The 18,248-nt window shown below is 49.1% G+C and overlaps 1 pseudogene; it reads left to right on the plus strand.

Annotated features, from left to right (window-relative positions):
- The first annotated feature begins 17,311 nt into the window (after nt 1-17,311).
- Nucleotides 17,312-17,477, plus strand: LOC119459860 (U2 spliceosomal RNA; annotated as a pseudogene).
- Nucleotides 17,478-18,248: the final 771 nt, after the last annotated feature.

The raw sequence follows: 18,248 nt of genomic DNA on the forward strand, positions 1-18,248 counted from the left end.
CATAGGCACGGCCTCTGGATAAAAAAAAAGGGTGGAATAGGTTTCAATTTATCCTGGTTTGTGCGGTGCTGGATCTTCTATTTTTGGCAAGGACATTCCAAACGGTGATCGACACCCGCTGAGCAAGACATCCGACCATTCGCAAGTATTCAAATTGTTTTATTCACCACTTTCTGCGTCGCCAAGCTTAAGCCTCGGCGGCCGCTCCGCCACGTCGGCTGCAGCGTTCGGCGCCAAGGCGGCGATGGCAGCTGATATTGAGGTTGAAGGAGAAGAGCTCACGGCGGAGGAGATGGCGCGTGGCACGAACAACGTTTATTCCGTGCCAGCAAGCCCTCCAACGCAATCGCACATATCATCGCAGCCGAGACGACCTGGGAAGATAGCGCGGCCCAGGCAGCCACTGCCACCGGATGACTCCTACACCGCCGTGGTACGGATACGCGGCGGCCTATAGATTGCTCAAAATACCATCCGATCTACCTCAAGAGTATGATGCAAGAGGCTGCCCAACTTGCAGAAGACATCGACAGTGCTCGGGTAAATACCGTAAGTAACACTTTATTGATCACCTCTACCAGTATGGACCGTATTGACGCCTACCTTCGCCGTCAAAAGCCTCACCATCGCTGGCAAGACCCACGAGGTGGTGGTGCACCCCACCTCTCCGCAAGACTCGTGTAAAGGAATTTTCGCTTTACCCGTCGGCATTAAGGAAGCCAAAATCTTGCCCCATCTTCGACAAGCTAACCCGGAACACCCGGTGCTTCACGCCCGCCGAATGGGTAAGACCGAAACAATATTGGTGACTTTCCTCAGGAAGAAGGTGCCAATCTACGTCCAATACGCCCACTGATGGCTCCGCTGCACCCCTTTTCGACAGAAGGTGGAAGCCTGTGTCAAGTGCAAGCAAATCGGACATCGGCCGGATGTGTGCCCGGTCGTGTGCGTTCCAATTTGTGAGAAGTGCGGGGAGGTTAGCCCCGACGCGAACCGTACCTGCAACCATAAATGTGTGGTCTGTGCGGGAGACCCCGCCACGGGCTCGGCGCCGTGTCCGCAGCGCTCCAAGCCCAAGAAGACCCCTCTTCCTCCAAAGAAGACGAAATTCGATACCAAGAAATCAAGCAAGGAGCCGCCACCGCCTATGAAAGGAAAAGAACACTGGCTGGCGCTACCGACACCATCAACCTCACCATCAGGATCAGCGCACAGCCAGGTGAGCTGGGCTGGGGTAGCTTCCCGCGGCTCTTCACTTCCCAGCTACCCTCCCAGCCTGACAAACACCAATCAATTTTTCTCACTAGCTCAAGAAAACGCAATGTTAAGAGCCAAAATAGCCCAGATCGAAGCTCAAATCCAATCGCTTAACTCCCCTATCCCTAGTACGTCCAATGCATCAGAAGACATGGAAGTTCCTAACAATACGCCAGCGAGCCCTGTGGCGGCGCCCCCCCCCCTCGAAATACGGCAGGACCTCCGCCCGCCAAGCGCAGGAGCTCCGACGAGGCCGAAATCTTTTTAGACGCAGACGCCTACATGGATCTGAACGACAGAATAACAGATCTTGAAACCAATACTAGTCAGAGATTTCTTGCTCTAGAGACGCGCATTACACACCTCGAGACTCACATGACCAATATTGAGAGCAAAATTGACGAACTCAAAAACATGATTGCTACGATCATCCCCCTCATTCCAACGCTCACTAATGTCCAAAACAAATAAAAGCAAAGATTTAATTATCTGGTAGTGGAACTGCCGGGGGTACAAAAAGAAAAAAGCCAATTTCCAACACTATGTAGCCAATAACCCAATCCCACCGGCGGTAATAGCATTACAAGTTGAATGTGCAGTGAAACTACCGGGATATAATACTCACCAGTCACATCGCTCCACCGCAGGGTCGTACACGGCATTCCTTACACAACGACACCTCACAGTAACACATGCCAAATTTGACGGGGTCGACATAGAACACGACTTTATTAAAATTCTTCCACAATTTCACAAAATTCCTACCATATCAATTATCAATGTTTACAGCAAACCGAAAGACAAAAAAAGCACAAATTTGACACTCTCTTTGTCTCTGCCCGCAAGGAAGCTGGCCCGTCACCCGTTAGTATTTGTAGGCGATTTCAATGCACCGCATCAGGCCTGGGGTTACAGAACACGGAGTAAGGTAAACAGGAGCGCCGACTCCGCCGCCGCGCAACGCATTCGTTCGGGACAAACCGTGTAACGCTAAATTATACATCGCGTAGCGCTATCTGTCGAGGCGCGTGGAAAACACTCAACAGCTTGCTTCCATGTGCGCATGCGCTAAGTGGCGGAAACCGGCGGCGACGGCGGCGACGGCGGCGCAGAACCGGCAGCGCGGCACCCGTAGAGCGTGTCCTCTGCTACAAACGTGGACCCTCGGCCGTCTCAATTTGACAGCAATCAAACACAAAAATTATATGCGCACAGATAATAAAAGCGCAAATAAACACTCGGTATCGCTTTTATGCACGCATACGAAACATTTTTAGATGTCTTTAGAGGAAACAGACGATAAATGATGCTCTACAAAAAGACACAACAGAAGTACTTGTTTTTCACTCCTCTACGTCTGCGCGGAAGCTAAGGTGCGAAATTTTCGTCTTTCTCGCTTTGTTTACCATGTCTGCAGTATCTTTATTCATGCCTCATGGAACAAGGTATATTGATACTTTTGTGTCAAGAGACTGAGCAACAGGACAGTGTTTTGCTCCCGGCTGTAAATCTGGGTATGGCAAAGGACGCGAGAAGTTTTCGCTCTTCGCGGCGCCATCTGATCTTCAACTACTGCACCAGTGGCGTAAAAAAATTCCTGAAGGTAAGCGAGCGCTTATATCAATGGACAAAATATGTTCGCGACACTTCGAGAAGCAGCTTATTCTCGATAGTTACTTCAGCAAAGACAAAGGCGATGTCCTACTAGATGTTAAGAAAGCACCTCGACTTCGAAGCGGAGCCGTTCCTTCAATTTGTTTAGGGAAGCCTGGCGAAGTTCAATGATGCTGAATGCCAGGAGGAACCAGAAGACGCCAATGCGGAAGGACGGGAGAAGCTCAATTTAAATTTGCATACAACTACACACAGTGCAGGTGCCTTTTCTTCTCCATTGGATATTGTTGTGGAAAGGGGTGAAAAGTTGGGTTAAGTGCAACGCGATAACTGTCTCTCAATAGAGGACACCTCCAGAGACATGCCGTAATGTAGAGAGAGGGAGAGAAAGGGAAAGAAAGACAAGGAGGTTAGCCAGTGTAAATTGGTGGTTAGCCAGTGGTGGTTAGCCAGTGTTGGTTAGCCAGTGTTTGGTGGTTAGCCAATTGGTGGTTAGCCACTGTTAACTGGTTAACCATCTGTACGGAGTGCTTAGGCGGTGTTTTCCTTTTTCTAATTTTAGCATCTACAGTCCGGCGTCACGGCGTAGCCGGCGTGCCCAGCTGCGTCTGGCGCGCTCAGCGCCGCCGGCGCGGAGATAGAACATGTTCTATTTCACGCGGCTGCCGCTAGACCAGAATGCACTGCGCGCTGTAGGGGCAGTGGGCAAAAAGCAAAATGGCGGCTTGCGGCGGTCGTAGTGAAAGTAGAGTGACCTAGAATATGGGAGAGTGTCCAAAGCGCCACGCGAAGACATGGGAGGAGCGAGGACCTTTTTGTGTGAATTCCCGCGCCGCGGCGCTGCTGTACCGGACCCGTGGGCTTTCTCCGCTGCGGAAGCCGCGCCAAGGCGGCGGGCGTCTGCAACGAGCCTGATATTTTGTTTGCTATTAGTCAACATCGCAATAATTTGGGATATATTAAGTACCACGTCACCGCAACGTAATACCGCAGTGACTCACCGCACAGAGAACGCGTTTGCTGGCTGTGAATACGGGTATTTTGTGTATTTCCTTCTAGCTCGCTTGGCCCGCGCTTACGCGGCTGTTTGAGTAACGCATTCCGCGCGCTTACTTCATTTAGTTATGCGTTAATGAGCAACGTGAACGTGCTGCAGAAGAAAATGAGCTGGAAATGGCGATGACAACCAGGAGAACGTGGAAGATATGGTTAGCCCATGCTAAAGCTTTGACACCCTATCGTTCCCTTTCTTTTATTTCGTGCATTCGGTTTGTTTTATAAGACTGCCTTCCGCGTTCTGCTGTTTCTTTATTAAGGCGAAATCCTTAACAGGCTCTTGGGAAGCGTAATGTGTCCGTCGGTGGGGCCGCGGTACCAAAAATAAATACAAACCGCATAACTTTCGCGTCTCGTTCACTTGGTATATATTCCAAAGTATAGCGTGGAAAGGCACAAATGTGTGACTAAGATGACTGATGGGTCATGGCATTAGTAACTTGACATACTTGCATTCACGTCACGATTAACGACAACAATATCACGTGTGGTGCAAACCCGCATTTTTCGGCCAGAAATCCCTCTGATGGTGTGGGTGTGACGTTAAGAACGTGTTGAATGCCAATCTCGATCCCAGCGTGTCGAACTTGCTCATATATAATAAAGAACTGAGAGCACAGGTAAAGGGTAATAATAGTAATGATAATTTCTGGGGTTTTACACCCATAAATCAAAATATGGCTATGAGAAACGCCGTATTGGAGGGCTCCGGTAATTTCGACCGCCTGGGGTTCTTTAACGTGCACCTATATCTATGTACACGGGTGTTTTATGCATTTCACCTGCATCAAAATGTAAGCCGCCGTGGCCGCGAATCGAACCCGCGTCCTTGAGTTTAGCAGTCCAACCTACCAAAACCACTAAGCTACCACGGCGTGTAGGTAAAGGGTACGTGAGGAATTTACGCGGCAAAAAACAAGACAAACCAAAATAAATGAAACGCTAACAGTGCAACATTGTGTACGTACACCTCATTTCATAATTACGAGCGAACGTCAGAAAACGAACATGACGCTTTACGGATGTACAACTCGTCTTTCGCCTTCCTGTGCTGCAAGAGCGCAAACACTAAGCGAATTTTTACATGAAAGTAACTTTAGGAATATTTATTGCGTATGCTCGCTGGTTTTTACACAGCAAATATACTTACTGATAAATATTTACATACTTGTAGTTACGTAATGAAAGAGGCAACTAATCACCAGAACATAAACCTCTCATGTTTTACTGATTGAAGGTAACTATTTTAGGTATATGTAGAATCAATAGCGATATTTGTAGTGCATCAAAGATTACAATATTCAAGACGATTTTCCACTCAATATAATGCAAGCACAAACATCATCACGCGCCATGAATGCTTGTTAGTTTATGGAAAAAATCACACGTTAAGCAATAACTATTATTTATTTATTTATTTATTTATTTATTTATTTATTTATTTATTTATTTATTTATTTATTTATTGATACCTCAAATGCCCCTGGTATGGGGTATTACATGATGGGTGGGTTACATTTTGCGAGTTCTTCGATGAATGGCTTGAAGTGGCACTGGTCGGAGTGGTGCGCAGCGTCGGTGGGCAGATGATTCCAGTCATTCGCTGTTCGAATGAAAAATGAGTTGAGGTGCGCAGTAGTGCGCGCAGGTGGTGGGTATACAGCTTTAGAGTGACTGTTGCGGAGCGAAACGCGATGAGCAGGTACGATAATCGAGTGAGCAAGAGACGAGTGATAAAACTTGTGGTAGAGGGACAGGCGCGGTATTTTTCTGCGTGACACAAGACTGGGAAGATTAGCCGTATGTTTTAGATCAGTGACGCTAGAATAGTATGAATAATCTGAGAAGACAAATCTAATAGCACGGTTTTGAATAGACTCAAGAGATTTCTGTAGGTTAATCTGGTACGGGTCCCAAACTGCGCATGCGTATTCCAGCTTGGGACGAATAAACGTTTGGTACGTTAGCAATTTTACGTGAGGAGGGGTAAACTTAAGGTTACGCCGGACATAGCCAAGGACACGGTTAGCTTCATTTGTTATACTTCCTATATGATGTGACCAGCTGAGGTCATTAGTCACTGTGATACCAAGGTACTTATACGATGAAGCTAAAGATAAATTGGAGCCAAAAATGACGTACCTATGTGCTTGGTAGGAAGCTCGGCGGTGGAATGAGATCTGCGAAGTCTTCTTGATATTTAAACACATTAGCCAAGTTCTACACCAGTTTTTAACAGTTGGTAAATCGTTTTGAAGGGAAATGTTATCATGGAAGCTATGGATAGGACGGTAAAGGACACAATCGTCTGCGAAAAGTCGAATAGAGGAGGAGATGTTTGTCTGTAGGTCATTGATGAAGATTAAAGAAAGTAATGGTCCGAGGACGGTGTCTTGAGGAACTCCGGATATAACAGGCGCTAATGAGGAAGTATGCCCATTAATACAGACAAACTGTTGTCTGTTTTGTAGGAAGTCACACAGCCAGTCGAAGACAAAGGGGTTGAGATTGAGGTGTGAGAGCTTAAGGAATAGTCGTTTGTGTGGTACCTTGTCAAAGGCTTTCTCGAAGTCGGGGAACAGGGCGTCTATGGGAATATTGCGATCAAGGCTTGAGCTGATGTCATGAGTAAATAATGCAAGCTGGGTCTCACAAGATAAACCTTTTTGAAAACCATGTTGCTGTGGGTGAAAGTCAACAGAGATTAGAAACTTGGTTACATGCGAATAAATGACGTGCTCCATTAATTTTAAAGCCACACACGTTAATGAAATCGGTCGATAGCTATTAGGTGATGACGAAGTACCTTTCTTTGGGACTGGGATGATCTTGCCCACCTTCCAGTCCTGTGGCACCACTCCTAATGACAGGGACTGTTGGAAAATGTGAGACAGGATGACACTTGTACTATGCTTGGTGTTTTTTAACACCTTGGAGTTAATTCCGTCGATGCCTGCAGAAGATGACAATTTAACATTGTCAATTAGTTTGCTGATGCCATGAGGGCTGACTTGTATATCGGGCATAGTAGGGTAACTAAATTCACGAAAATGGGGCTGTTCATCATTTGGTTCGAGAGTGAATACAGAAGAAAAGGTTTCATTAAGTACATCAGGAACTACTGCTTCAGGAAGAGGGTTATTGTGATCGTAGCATAAAGAAACAGTTTTATGGTGGGCTGGTTTAATTGTTTTCCAGAATTGCTTTGGATTATTACGCAACATTGTAGGTAATGTAGTAGAAAGGAAACGTTGCTTAGCTTCCGCTGCAAAGCGCTGAAATGTTTTTTCAGCCACGTGGTATCTTGCCCAAGCGCATGCGTTGTTAGTATTTTTGGCAGCTCGAAAATGTCTCTTCTTTTTGTTGTTCAGACGTTTTAAGATGTTATTGAACCAAGGGGACGATACGCGCTCTGTAACATAAATGGTTGGTATATATTTGTTAATTAGGTCACGCATTTTGTTTTTAAACAACAGCAAGTTTGTCTCAACTGATCTATCCAGAAAATCAACTAGGAACCAAGTGCAGAACTCAGGTCTCTACTCATGCTGCCATAATCTCCTTTATCGTACAGTGTTAATAATTTCTTTTCTTTTTTAGGGCGTAAAAGTTTGCAATGAATGGAACCATGAACTATTACGTGATCACTCAACCCAGGTAAAATTGTTAGTGACGAGACATTATCAGGGTGTGACGTCAACAAAAGATCTAGTATGTGTGCGCTTTTATCAGTAAGTCTCGTTGGTTCCAAGATTAGCTGTGTAAGACCAAATGTGAGGCACATGTTCAAAAATTCACATTCTTCGTTATTCCTTGATAAAGATGCTAACATATCAAGCCAGTTTATGGAGGGAAAGTTGAAGTCGCCGTATAAAATGATGGAAGCGTTACGGTGTGTGGACGTTATAGAGCAAAGTAATTCGTGCAGCGAAACAATGAAGGAAGGTTCAGCGTCAGGAGAGCGATAGCATACACCTAATATAACAGGTGGATATGAAGTTTTACAAACGAGGAATAAGGCTTCGATTGGCGTAGCTATGTTGATTAATGAGCAGTTAAGACTACGGTGGGTAGCCAGCATAACACCACCGCCCCGCCTACCGCCTACGATTTTGATACGAAAAATATCAAAATCGGGGAAAGTGCATAACAGTTCAGAATCATCAACAGATGAATTTAGCCATGTTTCGGTAAGAGCAATTATTTTAGATTCAGTGGTTTCGACAAGGTATTGAAGTGAATCACGTTTTGGAAGAATGCGTCTAATGTTTGTGTAAAAAAATGGGAAAGGGTCCCGTGTTCTATTTCCGGAGGCATTGCGAGGTAGCTATGTTTTACATGGGATGACCCTATTGTTGGAGTGGTCAAATACGTAGCTCCTATTATCTATAATCAACTTGTCGTGACGAAGCTTAAAAGCTTTCCCTTGGGATTTGCCGTACTCAACGAGGTTTTTACGGGCATCACGGGTGTTGCGGGAGTAGTCTTCGGATATTCTGAAGCCTGATCCTCTTAGTTTTTTTGCATTCGAAAGAATACGTTGTTTTGCTTTGAAGTTGGCGAGCATCACAATGATAGATCTGTTTTTACTTTGTTCGAATTTTCCAAGCCGGTGGGCCCGCTCTATGTCACTTGACTGGATATCAAGATTAAGGTTTGAGCTGCAGTGCTGTATAATTAGGCTTTCAGATTGATCCCACGTTTCACGTCCTTCATCTGGCAACCCAAAAAACACTAGGCTGTTACGACGCGACCTATATTCAGCGTCGTCTATTCGGGCTGCCAGATTTGCAATATCAGCGGCGTTACGCATTGTAAGGTCGTGGGTGTCATCTAATTTTGTTTTCATCGCAGCAATGCACGAACAGTCCTCCTCAATCTTGTCCAGTCTTTTTCTTATACTTTCAAACACCTTGTCATTTTGCGATAACTTAGTGCGAATCGATTTCATTTCATTTAGCAAAGAGGTATGTCCTGAGCGAATTTCGTCAAGAGCAGACATAATATCCCCCGACGTTTGCGTAGTAGCGGAACGAAGGCTAGGACCGGGATTTTCTTCGATGTCGCCGGCGAGTAGTAGTTTTACCAAAATGCGCGTACATTGTTTCACAGTGAGCAAGAAGCTGCGTGGGCCCGGCAGCACAACGAGGGCAGCGTAACTGGTGCGCTTAGCAAACAAAGAGCATTTGTTATTTACCTGCAAGAAAAGCAGATGCTGAACGTAAGGTGACCGCATCGCAGGGAGTGGCGATCCTTTTATCGAGCAAAGCTGATGCTTGTGTCGATCCGGTGGTTCCAGGGGCAGAGTATGAGTGTCGATCCGGTGGTTCCAGGGGCAGAGTATGAGTGTCGATCCGCTGGTTCCAGGGGCAGAGCATGAACACAACTTCATGAGAAGTTATGTTGGCAATTTCAGAGAGGATTCACGGATTAATAAAACAAGGATATTGCTGCAATAACGTTTGCATAAGAAATTAGTGAATAACTAGGCCAGTAGTAGCTATCTATTCATTTCAATGTAGAAAAATATATATTTGATCACCTTTTTTTATGTTTATTAACCTATTGGCTGGAATGGCTTTTCTTTCGAATGTCGGAATTTGAAACCAGCTTCGCTCACGGTGAACCTTAAGGCACATCGTGCGCGAAGTTTGTATTGAAGAGTTAGCGTACAGCAAGAATTGTTCGTGTACGCTATCTGTGGAGCGAAATAGGCCAACAATTGCGGCGTTAGGGCCGTCTCCGCTCCTTCTCTTGTTTCTCTTACACCTTCTCATGGCGCTCTGTTCATAATAAAGTATTGTCGAGTCTAAAAAAAATTATGAAAAAATACATATGCATATGGCTCTAAACCACTGCTGACCGTGAGCGAAATGCGCGTAGTGGTGAGCACAGCGGTCACTGCACGCAGGTAAGTATTTCACTTGACTGCGCGAGTAATTTACTTTTTTCGTTACTCTTATTCTTGCAAGCATGGTGCTATTGCCCGCGTACCTATGCGAATAACGTTTCTTTTTTTACGTTCTTTACTTGCACGGGCTCATTTAGCGCGTTTCTACGCATGCACAGTTACCGTAATACCGTTCCTGAACTCTAGCGCCGGAGCTAGGCCGCGCTGATGAGTTTGATACGTTCGTTTTTGCATTATCTTGCTGCCCAAGCACAAAGAAACGCTCAAAGATGGGTAAGCTCCATGCAGCACCACACTGTTGAAGTTAAATAGAGTTTAAGTGCTTTGCGTGGAAAACGAACGCAAAAAACTACAGCGCGTAGCAGACGACCCTCGCTTCCCGCGCGCTTCGCGAGCGCGATAAGCCCGGCGCGGCGCGGCAGTTCACAGAAAAAGGCCCTCGCCGGAGCCGGGGCTTTGGACACTCTCCCATATTCTAGGTCACTCTAGTGAAAGCGCTGCTGTGGCTTTCTCAACGTCCGTGGACGATGACAACGCAAGTGAGGATGTATGCACATGTTTGGCTTCCGCTTTTGACGTAGCCGACGCACTAGCACCAGGACTGCGATCTTCTCTGGCTGTCAGGACAAGTTAACGCCATGCCGTGAAGGCAGTCAAACAGCACACGGAGCGAGACCTGTGTATAAGGTATTTTTTTGTGTTTGCGTATGTAAAAAATCACGATGTGCTTTCTTGTCGAACTTATGTTTATATTTTATGCATGACTGACCCCTGGGCAACTATGTATGTTGGTTGTCTCTGAAATAAAGTGTCTTCTCTCCTCAAAAAAAAAAAAAAAAAACGCGCAACTCGGACGGCGCAGGCTCATTCCGTCAGACAGTGAGAATGCGCATGCGCCATGGATCGCGCGGTCGTGTAGTTGCGCTCCCACACACAGAGATGGCGCTAGCCTCGCGCGGCGTGCGAGGCTATACGAGACTATACGCGGCGTGCGAGACTATACGGCAAACCAGGAAAAGCACCTGAGAGGAGCATCCCAGCGGGCCAGCCAAATACTCCGGAGAAAGTGCCTGTGGGGATTCAATCGCTTCACTATGGTGCGAGAGCTGTGGAAAACCGTCCACGTGCCTGCACTGACATTTGCCAATGCAGTTGTATGCCCCACAGCGCAAACCCGAGAATGGCTGGAACGCAGCCAGCGCGCTGTAGGGAGACTGGCTCCGGGCTGCCATGGCAACGTGGCAAACGAGGCAATCCAAGGTGACCTCGGTTGGTCCTGTTTTGAAGCGCGCGAGACACGCAGCAAGCTGGCGTATACGAGGGCAGGTTGCGCCTGATGCAGCCACACCGCTGGGCACGGCGTATGTTCGAATACATACACCGCAATGGCGTCCGCACCAGGTGGACAAAAAGGCTGCAGCAGCTCTCGAAAAAATACGGCTTCTTCGCGAGCCCTGTGCAGGAGGAGACCGAACGAAAGTGGGCCAAAGCAGTCGAGACCCTGGTGCGACAGACGGAGGTGGACACTTGGCGGCAAGACATGGAGGGGAAGTCCACACTGAAGCTCTATAGGGAACACAAGCAAGAGATCCGTATGGAACCCCTCTATGACAACAGTGTAGCCAGCAGCCTCCTCTTCGAGGCACGGGCCGGAGCTCTCAGAACCCTGGTTTACCGCCGGCGCTATGATGACAACGTGGGAAGCGTCATGTGCAAAGTGTGCAATGCGGACCAAGAGACAATTGAACATTTGGTCCTGCACTGCGCGAGCCTCACACCAGCGCCCATAGATGGCACCACGCTACCGCTAGCGCTCGGCTTCTCCCCCCGCGTTCCATCTGGCGGTGGCGGCGGTCACCAAGTCAACCAGGTGGCCACAACCAAGAGTCGGCTGCGGGAGTGGTGGGCCATAGTGCGCGCACATTAACGGCCAAACTTGGCGTGTGCTTGATATTGATATTGACAGTGTGTGTGAATGCATTTGTGACCCTGCGTATATGTGCATGCAGCTTATATTTGTTACCTACTAAGGCCAGGGCATCGCTACTTTTTCACGGCGATGCCCACCCGTTAAAAAGGGTGAGGCCAATAAATCCAATCCAATCCAAGTGCGCGCCGAACTGTAGAGGAGTCAAATTTCATCCACAGGCTGGCGCTAGTAAATGAGGCATTGGCTGGCGTGGCTGGCGTAGCGTATCCGACTTCGCCTGTCGCGGCTGGCGCGCCGAAAGCGCTGGACTGTATCCTGGCCTTTAAAGTCGGCTTCACTTTTAAACAGAAGTCTATTTCACATAGTTTGCGTTAGCCTACATCTCGGCCACCGCTTGCTGATGGCCGGGGACATCTCCACGCAGCGTCGGCGTTTTGTGGTTGGCGGGCGTCGGCAAGATGAGCAGCCAGTCGACCCAGAAGGCCTACGCTTACGATGTTGTTGTCGTCCCTGGAGGGGCAGGTCCCGAAGATGTCGTTGACGCGACGGCTTCAATAGTAATCCTGGAAGAGGTATACTGCGTCCAGCACTTCAGTGGACGCAACTACCAAGTTACCGTAAAAAGCGAATTAAGCCGCCATGGCTAAAACCGTCGACGCCGACAGCCTCGTCATCGGGGAGGAACGCGTCTCTACACTTCCCTATTCTGGCCACTGTAGCGTCTCCATCGTACTCCTGAGACCGCAGGTCACCCAGGTGACCGTCATGTTTCTCCCGTTCCGCGTCTCCAGCGAGGCGCTCAAGCGCTGGCCCCATACGACAAGGTGATTAACATCAGTCGAGACGTGATGGGCTCACGTCCCACCGTCACCACCGGAACACGCCACGTGCGTATCGAAATGAAGACTGGCTCTCCTGTGCCTAACTACCTGAGAGTGGCAGGCCACCGAGTGACCTGCGACTACAGGGGAATGCAGCGGGTCTGCCAGCGGTGTTGGTCATCGGGCCACTTCAGGGTGCAGTGTACGGCTCCGTTCTGCACAAGGTGCGGCATCTACGGCCACGTCGGTAAGGGCTGCGTTCTGCCGTGCCGCCGCTGTGGAGACCCGCATGCGACCGTGGCCTGCTCCCTGCGGCGTACCTACTCGGAGGCGGCGTCCAAGAACTTTCCACCGCTTCAGTCTAGTACGCACGAACCTGACCTGCCTAGCATTTCGTCGGCCTCATTGGCTTCCACTCATGAAGACGCTGTACAAGTGCCACCAACTGAAACGCCAGCAGCGTCTCCTGCGAGCCGTGATCCCGAGAAGAGAACCACGAGAGTGTACTACCGGCTGACGCACCGTGTCCCGGGGACATACCTGCTGAACGCTGCGTCGCCCCGCTCCCTCCCCCCCCCCCCCCCCCCCCGCCCTGCGTTGCGGGAGCCCGCAGAACACCACATTCCAGAGGCTGAACCTTGCCTGTCCGTGGATTCGGGTCCTCTCGTAATCGATGAGACGCCCTGCCAAGAGGACAACGCGACGTCCCTGTGCAGCGAGTCTACTAGCTCATCGTCGACAAGGATCGAGGAGGACACTACTACCGGAAACTTGAGTGGCAGCAGCCCGGACATTTTTGTGTCACCCTCCGCCAACAACGCACGTACGAAAAGACAACATGGCTCCACCAGCGACTCCGACGTTCCCTCTTGTGACAAGAGCCCATTACGGGCTTCTACCCGACACAGGAAGCCCCGCGCTTCCGGCGGGTCGCCTGTGCGGAAGAAGTGGGCGGCGCAATTGAACTCGCCCCTGAGCAGTTAAAGGTACCTTCTCGGAATTTTAATCATTATGGATCTTAACCTGCGGGTGATAACTTTTAATGTACATGGATTTCGTAGCGTCCAAAAGCAGGCAGAGCAGGTGGCCCTCGCCCGTTCGTCGGCCTGCGACCTCCTCTTCCTGCAAGAAACGAACTTTTTTTTTAAATTAAGTGACGTCTGAAGTTTAAACGAGCTTTCAATATTGATTGCTTTTTTTCGTATACGCCACCACGCGTTCGAGCGGTGTCGGAGTGCTTGTGCTTAACCGTAATCTGTTGCGTGACCATCACGTATGTTTCAACGCGCTCGGACGCGTGCTGGCGTTCGACTGTGTTTTTCACTCACTACGCTTAAGATTCCTGTGCATTCGTGGTCCGGCACAGTCTACAAAATCCAACAGTTTTGTCCAACCATTAGATGTATATTTTCGCGATCCACCCCAGGTAATTCTTTTGCGCGATTTCGATTGTGTGCTGGATTCGGACGCAGATGTCCAGGACCCTGGCAGGGGCAGACCGAATGGCAACGCCAGAGAGCTAGGTCGCCTAGTGCAGCAGTTTGCGATTCTTGACGCGTATGAACTGCTTCATGGAAGCACGTACACGTGGACATGGCGTCGCGGGGCTTCATCCAGTCGGTTGGACAGGGCCTATGTACCGCGATGTCTGTCAAGCTGCGTCCGGATTGCTGAAGTCCGTTCGCTCCCACCTTCGCAGGTGTACGTCAGCGACCATAGCCCTTTCGAGCTAGTGTTACAGCTACCCACAGGAATTTCGTCATCTCGAGGTCCATGGCGTCTCGACTGCCGCGTCGTACATGACGTTCAGTCCAAAAATAGATTGTTGCGGGCTGTGAGGGCGTCGCTTCTCGGTGCCGATCCAGGTGACTGGGATGGAGTAAAGGTGCAGTGGCGTCATCACTGTAGTGCGTCTGGGCGAGCGCTCCGGGCTCGAGTGTCCCAAGAGATGGCGGGGTTGGTGGCAAAGATGATTGGCGCATTGCCCAGCGCAGTCCACACCCGACAGCTCTCATGTGCGCTTGGGGTAGAAACTCGTGGAACGCTACCAGCGGCTGGTGCGCGCTTCGTCGCTGTCAGCTGCCGCTTGGCGCTGTAGGCATTCGCCATGTGCACACCCCGAGGTTCTTCGCTACGCACGACGCGCATTAATTCGTCCATCGGGATCACCGGCCTACTCCTTAGACTCGGACGCTTTGGCTTATGTCGGTTCTCGCGATTTTCACGATTTTGTCGGGCATTTCCGCGCTATGGCTCAGTCACGGAGCAATATAATCTTCCTCCGTGGGCTCAGTCGACGCTTGCCATCAACGCTACCCGAGTACCCGCGCATCCCCTGCTTAACGCACTGCCACATGATTACCGTGAATCGTATGAAACACTCCTTGCACTGCCCTCCAGTGACGAGAGAAGGAACCCTAGATCAGATGAAACGCGGGTCGGCCCCAGGCCCGGACGGTCTCCCAGCAGAGTTTTACTTGGAGTTTTTACTTGGAGATTTTGGACCCTTAATGACGCGAATTCTAGGGCGATGCTTTGAATATTGCACCTTGCCGCTTTCCTTCCACAAAGGACGCATCACACTTCAGCCCAAAAATATAGACCCACGTCAACGAACCCCAAAGACTGGCGTCCCATAACACTGCTCAACATTGACTATAAACTCCTAGCCTGTATTATTGTGCGTCGACTTAGTCAAATACTTCCATCACTTATTGCGTGGCACCAAGTATGCTCGGTTCCGGGCCGCGAAATTCATAGTCTATCAATCATGTGTCACACGTGACATCACGCAGTACACGATCAGCCGCCAAGCTCAAGGTTTGCTGGTATCTCTATATCAAGAAAAACCTTCGACTATATGGAACACGAATACATAAATGGCATGTTAGACGCATTCGGTTTCCCCCAAAACTTTGTTCAACTGATTAGAGCAATGTACAAATATAGAAAGCACAATGTTTATAGACTCGCGTGAAAGCAAACCCTTCCTCGTTACGCGAGGTGCCCGTCAAGGCTGCCCCCTTTCTCCAGTTCTGTTTATTTTATCTTTAAAACCCTACCTAATAGCTATAGAACGCCATCCGCACATTAGAGGCCTGCCGCTACCTGGTAATTCATTCGTTAAAGTAACGGCGTACGCTGACGACATCACACTGTATATCTACAACGAACTGTCCCTTCTATATGCCCTCAATATCATCCAGTATTATGCATCAATATCTGGTGCAAAGCTCAATTACTCCAAGAGCAAGTATTTTTTCATTGGTTCACCAAGCACACGTTTCCATATCGCTTCGCCACTACAGTGGCATCCCGTGGTCAAAATCTTGGGTGTCACTTATGAAACATGTGGCATCTGGGATGGTATGTGGACGCCAGTCATAAAGACATTAAAAAGCAAGGTTGAAGCAGCCCGAGATTTCGACTTTCCTCTTCTTGAACGGCGTTATTTAGTTCAGTCAGTCTTCTTCGGAAGCTTTTGGTACATGTGCCATGTTGCTAAGCCACCCCTTCGAGTCTTGAGGAGTGTACAAAGCAGTGCCAACTCCTTTTTCTGGGCAGGTGGCACTTAACTATTGGCGCGACCGGCGTTGGGGCAGCCCCGCGACCGCGGCGGCCTCTCCTTCCCTAATGTCTCGGTCACATCCTCCATACTGTTATTGCGCACTCTAATGCGGACCGTAGTAAATGATGGCACTCCAGCGCAGACCCTCTCAAAGTACTTCCTTGGCACGCCATTGCGAGTTTTGCTTCCGACGAGTCCGGTAAATCGGGGACCTCAGTCAGTGGATGTGCCTGCAGTATATACAAGGCAAGCGTAGCCTTCCGTAGACACCTATCAGCTACGTGTCCGGACGTCGACATCGCCACCGATAGGGTCGTGTAAATAATGGGCGCTGTCCTGCTTCCCTTGGTACCCCCTGACCGGCGTCCCGTATTACACCGACTCCAATGGAAGCGCATGGCCACGGCCACGCTACCTGGCCACCTACTTGATTTTATTTGGAGACTGGGCTGCGGACTGCTTCCAACTCGGGACAGGCTAGAGCGTTGGGGCGTGGTGCGTGTCTCCACATGCCCCAACTGCATGTCGGTGGAAACAAACACGCGACAATCGAGTGTGTCGTCGCACGTGTATTCTGGCGCGCCGTCCATGCAGGGTTTAGAGGCCAGGGCGTACGGGACTTTGTATCAGCTGGAGTGTTTCCGCGCGGCCGTTTCGCGGGCCTTCTGCTCGTAGCAGCCCTGTTTAGCCTGTGGCGCAACCGCTGTGAAGCTGTAGCAGGCAACTGTCGCCGTCGTGCAATATGGCCTATTATGGGCCGCCTGAGGCGGGAGATCGTTAGCTTCCTCTCGAATTGAACTCTTCTTTCTTGGAAAGTGTGAGTTTCTCCGCCACTGGTCGTGCCCATTTGTTATGGTTAAAAACGGGCGAGTCCACCTAATCTTCCGCCCGGAGTGGCGATAATAGCCACTTTCCAACAATCCTTGCTTGCATTTTTCAATTTCATTTTCTGGTATTACAATGTTCTCGATATTCGTACATGCAAAGTGTTCATTTTATATTGTATAATGATGTATTATCTGTGCACATAGTTACATAGTTTATAGCTATGTATAATCTGTGAACACAGTTTCATAATGTCTAGTCATGTATTTTATGTGTACACTAGCTTGTACATATGACTACTTTGGTTATATCATGTACATAGTGTAAATAAACTTTTTCTAAACAGTATCTGTTCTTATCAGCTTAATATCTGATACGGGTCCTATTTGGACCCAAAACTTATTTTTGGAATGGGGTGGAGTGCTTGAAGCTGGGCTTCACCTCCGCCACGGGTTGGCCCGGTATTTTACTGCCTCCGGGATCGGCCCACTCACCCCACGGGGTGGGTAAACCTCACTCAATCCAAAATCAGACCAAAATATTATTACATGCCTCCCAAGGGACGCCAGCGCTCTAATTGGAGCACGGCTTCGTGTTTTGGTGCGGCAATCTTGCCTATAGCCAGCGCCCCGGTAGACGCGGTGCTCGCATGCGTGTGCGCATGATCAAAGGGCTCTTCCAATGCGAAACGCATACAACAGCATGGGACGTCAAACGGAACTTCAGTTCACGAAAAGCACACACACATTCTGGGGTCCAGTCAAATTAAACGCCTTTCTGAAGCATACACGTCAATGGATGCGCGATGTGAGCAAATCCGGGAATAAACCGACGGAAGTATGAGCAAAGGCCCAAAGAAGCTTCGTAGCTCTTTTGCTGAGCGAGGTTGCTGAAAGGCTTCGACCGCAACAGTTTTTGCTGGATCAGGTGTTATGCCCTTTTTGTCCACTAGGTGGCCTAGAACTAGTGTTTGGCGTTCTCCAAAGCGACATTTCTTGGAGTTTAGTACCAAACGTGCTTTGCCTAGGCACTCTAGTACAAGATTGAGGCGAGCGTTGTGTTCACTAAACGTGCCACCGATAACCACGACATCATCCAAATAACACATGCAGACTTCCCACTTCAAACCACGCAGAATGTTGTCCATGAATCGCTCAAAGTTGCGGGCGCGTTACACAGCCCGAACGGCATCACATTAAATTCGAAAAGTCCGTCGGGTGTTACGAATGCCGTTTTTTCCTTGTCTGCCTTTTGCATCGGAATCTG

Source organism: Dermacentor silvarum, chromosome 7 (genome assembly GCF_013339745.2).
Source record: "Dermacentor silvarum isolate Dsil-2018 chromosome 7, BIME_Dsil_1.4, whole genome shotgun sequence".
In the NCBI taxonomy this organism is placed as follows: Eukaryota; Metazoa; Arthropoda; class Arachnida; order Ixodida; family Ixodidae; genus Dermacentor; species Dermacentor silvarum.